Source organism: Myotis brandtii, unplaced genomic scaffold (assembly GCF_000412655.1).
Source record: "Myotis brandtii unplaced genomic scaffold, ASM41265v1 scaffold822, whole genome shotgun sequence".
In the NCBI taxonomy this organism is placed as follows: domain Eukaryota; kingdom Metazoa; phylum Chordata; class Mammalia; order Chiroptera; family Vespertilionidae; genus Myotis; species Myotis brandtii.
Genome location: NW_005371333.1, coordinates 82,344 through 87,802, shown reverse-complemented (window position 1 = coordinate 87,802; position 5,459 = coordinate 82,344). Strand labels below are relative to the sequence as shown.

General features: G+C 37.8%; 1 long non-coding RNA gene across 1 annotated transcript in view; it reads right to left on the bottom strand.

The window, feature by feature from the left end:
- LOC106724411 overlaps positions 1-5,459 on the bottom strand; it is a 64,182-nt gene that overhangs the window by 34,390 nt on the left and 24,333 nt on the right. The window lies entirely within an intron of this gene.

Here is a 5,459-nt window from a genome sequence, read left to right as displayed (position 1 = left end):
GAGAGTCATTGATCAGCTGCCTCCTGCATGCCCCACACTGGAGATCAAGCCCGCAACCAGGGAATCAAACCATGACCTCCTGGTTTGTAAGTCAATGTTCAACCACTGAGCCATGCTGGCGGGGCATCCCTTCCTTCCTGATATTCTTTTCTTCCTGTGCACCCAATCTCCTCTCTCTCTCCCCATCTACCCAACTCTTCCTGGTCTTCAAGGCTTCTTCTCAAGCATCATTTCTCACAAAAACTTTCAGAACTTTCCATACCACACTAATCTTTCCTTTCTTTTAAGTATTGTAACTTCTAATTTTATATCATCTTATGTTAGTACATAGCTATTTATTTTCTCATTCTGTTTGTGGCATATTTTTAAAACATAAAAATAGTTAATTAGGTCATAAGCAGCTTATCATTAAGACTTCTTTGCTGTACATTTCAATCATACTTAGGATGACCTTTTCTTGATGTTGCCCTTACTCCTAGATGTTAAGGGTGGAAATGTTATCTCCGTAGTTTACGTTTTTTTAAATGATGAATTCCTACTCAATCTTCAGGATTAGTTCAAACTTTATTTTCTCAGTGAAGGCTTCCCTAATATCAGTTCTGCTAAACCATTCATTACTTCACCTTCTATGTTCCCAGCATGAACACTTCTCATAAACATAAATCACATTACACTGTCCTTATTTGTTTAAATGTCTACCTTGCTCACTGGATGTGGGCTAGTTGATATCAAAAAAGAGTCTCATTCATTCCTGTATCATGGATGTCTAAAATTCTACCTTTACTCATTCTGTCAGAATTCCCCATCTAGAGAGATAATGTCCATTCATGTTCTATCAGGGCTGGTTATACAGCACTTACCATAAATCACATTACACTGTCCTTATTTGTTTAAATGTCTACCTTGCTCACTGGATGTGGGCTAGTTGATATCAAAAAAGAGTCTCATTCATTCCTGTATCATGGATGTCTAAAATTCTACCTTTACTCATTGTGTCAGAAGTCCAGAGAGATAATGTTCATTCATGTTCTATTAGGGCTGGTTATACAGCACTTATAGATTTCTGGATACCCAAGGGGCCTCTCTGAATCATTTAAAAACAACAACTTACCATTTAAAACAAAACAAACAAAAAGCACTATCTTTTGTTTTGTTTTATTTTTGAGGAAAACAAATCCTAGCTTGTTCTTCATTAATTTATGAGGTCTGAAACCAAGCTATTCTGCCAATTAAGTTAGAAAAATTCATTCACAGAAAGACATTGTTCATCTTGACATTTCATTCAACTTAAAACAATTGGCTCCCTACTAAATAATCCAAGGCACCAAAGGCAAGACACACTGTATTTCTTCATATATTTACTCACTATATCTATTTTCTTTCTTTTTTTTTTCTGAGGATGTGCACATGAACACGGTTTTGAAGTCATTATATCTATTTTCCATTAATTCCCTGATGCAATGAAAATCCTCTTATTCTGAGAACCCATCCCCCAGCCCAAACCTCTTCTTGCAATATACCATCAATGATCTCTGACTGATTAGTCTCCTTTCAATCTTTATCCTATTTGGGCTCTGGGGTATTTGATTCTATTAATCATCCCTTCCTTCTTCTTTTTTTAAATATGTATGTTTATTGATTTTAGAGAGGAAGGTAGAGGGAGAGAGATAGAAACATCAATGATGAGAGTCATTGATCAGCTGCCTCCTGCATGCCTCACACTGGAGATCAAGCCCGCAACCTGGGAATCAAACCATGACCTCCTGGTACGTAAGTCAATGTTCAACCACTGAGCCACGCTGGCGGGGCATCCCTTCCTTCCTGATATTCTTTTCTTCCTGTGCACCCAATCTCCTCTCTCTCTCCCCATCTACCCAACTCTTCCTGGTCTTCAAGGCTTCTTCTCAAGCATCATTTCTCACAAAAACTTTCAGAACTTTCCATACCACACTAATCTTTCCTTTCTTTTAAGTATTGTAACTTCTAATTTTATATCATCTTATGTTAGTACATAGCTATTTATTTTCTCATTCTGTTTGTGGCATATTTTTAAAACATAAAAATAGTTAATTAGGTCATAAGCAGCTTATCATTAAGACTTCTTTGCTGTACATTTCAATCATACTTAGGATGACCTTTTCTTGATGTTGCCCTTACTCCTAGATGTTAAGGGTGGAAATGTTATCTCCGTAGTTTACGTTTTTTTAAATGATGAATTCCTACTCAATCTTCAGGATTAGTTCAAACTTTATTTTCTCAGTGAAGGCTTCCCTAATATCAGTTCTGCTAAACCATTCATTACTTCACCTTCTATGTTCCCAGCATGAACACTTCTCATAAACATAAATCACATTACACTGTCCTTATTTGTTTAAATGTCTACCTTGCTCACTGGATGTGGGCTAGTTGATATCAAAAAAGAGTCTCATTCATTCCTGTATCATGGATGTCTAAAATTCTACCTTTACTCATTGTGTCAGAAGTCCAGAGAGATAATGTTCATTCATGTTCTATTAGGGCTGGTTATACAGCACTTATAGATTTCTGGATACCCAAGGGGCCTCTCTGAATCATTTAAAAACAACAACTTACCATTTAAAACAAAACAAACAAAAAGCACTATCTTTTGTTTTGTTTTATTTTTGAGGAAAACAAATCCTAGCTTGTTCTTCATTAATTTATGAGGTCTGAAACCAAGCTATTCTGCCAATTAAGTTAGAAAAATTCATTCACAGAAAGACATTGTTCATCTTGACATTTCATTCAGCTTTTATAACTTTTTTTGCAACTAAGGAACTCAATTGAATCATAAGTTATAAGCTTTTCACAACGATCAAGCATTTAAAAATCAAGAGCAAAAGCCATAATAGAGCTCTAAGAATTTTACAATTTTAAAAGAAATTTATAAATTTATCAGTTTCCAAAGCATAGATCTTTGCATCTTCAATGCTCATCACAATGCCTGATACATATTAAATATCCCATAAATATTTTTACATTTACACTGAATGCATGAATAAAGAAGTGAATGAAGGAATGGATGAATGTGAGAGATTGCCTGGGGAAGTTATCCAGAGGGAGTTAACTAAAACTATTTTAAAATACAAAGATTTCATTTGACCACAGAATCTTTTACATTTCATCAAGAAGTGGAGTTTGTGTCCCAAGTGCTTGAAACAGGACTGATCAGTTCCTTGCTTTGACCAATAGAAAGTGGCAAAATAATGCTAGTGACGTCTAAACATCGGACTCAAACTTTAGAATTCTGTTGTCATTCTCTTGAATGTGTGCAGTAACTATATAAATAACCCAGGTTATCCTACAAGAGAAGATGTAAATTTCTAAAGCCAATAGCCCAAGTTAACAGCCAGACATACTACCAGTAGGACAGCCAGATTACTGCAGCCCCATCAGTGACCCCAAGAAAGACCAGCAAAAGAGCCACCCAGCTGAACCCAGTCAAACTGCAAAAGCAAAAGTAAGTAAATGGGTTGCTCTATTAAGCCTCTAAGTTTGGGGGTGCTTTATTATGCAGTAGTAAGTAACTGATTTAGAAACTTGTAAGTTGAAGTGAGGTGCTAACTTAACAAAACACAAACTTGCATCATTGTCTTGGGGATCATATGGTAAGCAGAGGCTGGAAAAGGAGCAAGAATGACTGGAGGAATGGTGACCTAACTGTTAGGGAGTCTGAGAGACAGTGATGGTTGTTATTAGAGTCTGGAAAAAATGGAAAATCAAGGCATACAGTGGAGGAATAACTGAAAAAAAAACTGTTACCTGAAGTTATTTAAAAACTAGATAATGTACCCAACAAATCTGTGGATCCTGCTAATGAGTTAGACAGAATGTTGAAAGTGTCAAGTATCTTCCGTAAGCTATCTATATATTTAAAGCCAAGTGACTGGAATGCTGGAACGACCGGAACAACTGGAACGACCGGTCACTATGATGCACACTGCGGCCGACAACTGGCCTGATCAGCCCACACTGGCCAGCCCTGCCCCCGATTGGCCCCCCATCGGGGGTGGGGCCAGCCAGCCAACCTCCCGCAGCTTCTGCCCCCCGCCGGCCTGACCCCAATCGGCCCCCATCGGGGTGGGCGGCCAGACGGCACCCATGCACAAATTCATTCACCAGGCTTCTAGAATATGATAAGGCATAAGAAGAGAGAGATTAGAAAGAAGAAACTGATCAGTCTGCAAACAGAATAACAGGAAATAGAGAGTCCTGGGCTTGCTAGTTTGGAATATAAAACTGTTTGAATACCTGATTCTTAATATTGGAAGTTCAGAGAACTTAAACTCACCTCCCTGAGTTCTAACTTATAAAGTACCCTTACAAAAAACTTGTAAATGAAGAATCTGTTTTATTCAAGCTAGACAAATGCCCAATCACTTTAAAATTCAGGTCTTTCTATTAACACCTGAATTTAAGAATGTGAATTAGACTTGAGACCTAAGTTGGAATCCTCCTAACACCCTGGGTCTGGTCCTTACAACCCAGTCATGTGGACATAGACAAGAGTGTGGTAAAGGCCTGGCGGGGGGTGGCGTGGAGTAAAGAGGTCAATGAGAAAAAAAGGGGGATAACTGAAATATTTTCAACAATAAAGATATATTTATTTTAAAATAGATCCACTCATGTAGAGAAGCAGAACCAAAGAGTAGACTCTAAAGCCAATTTCCAAACAGCCAGAGCTGCCATGTGGCGTACCTGTAGTCGCATACACCACATAACATGCAAGGCAAAGAAAAGGCCTTGCAAAAAAACAAAAAGAAAAGGCCTTACAAAGACAGTAGCAAATTATTCTTCATACAGAGGAAAACCCAGCCTAGTCTCTTTCAATTCTATCACATAGTCAGGAATACAAGGAAAGTAAAGAAATTAAGAGCACAAGGGACCTTAATACAAGGTAAACCCCATTTTCCTATTCTCCCATCTACTAAACCATCAGATTAAACAGTATTATCAGGTTATCCCAAATTAATCAAATAATGTCCTTCAACTAACAAGGTGGAAAGAGGGGCAGAAGCTTCCCTGCCAATCAGTCCCCCCTAGGGCAGGGATCAGCAAACTATAGACCTTGGGTCAAATTCATCTAGCTTTCTGTTTTTGTCAAGTTGTATTGGAAACAGCCATGCCCAGTTATTTGCTTATTGAAATAATATATAAATTGATTAATAAATAAACAATATTCCATCAACAATGTCGCTTTCTTTTGGCTCCAGAGGTACGTTGTGCCAATAGTTGGTCTTCAAATATATTCTGGCATTGCGTGCAATTGGCACCAGCAACAGCTTTATATGTATTGCGCATGCGCGAATCAACATTTATTTTTAAATTGCCAATGCATGTCATATGTACCAGCCAGTTGGTTGGCCAAACAGATGTATGGTCAGTCACTTAGTCTTTTATATATATAGACTAGAGGCCCGGTGCACAAAAATTTGTGCACT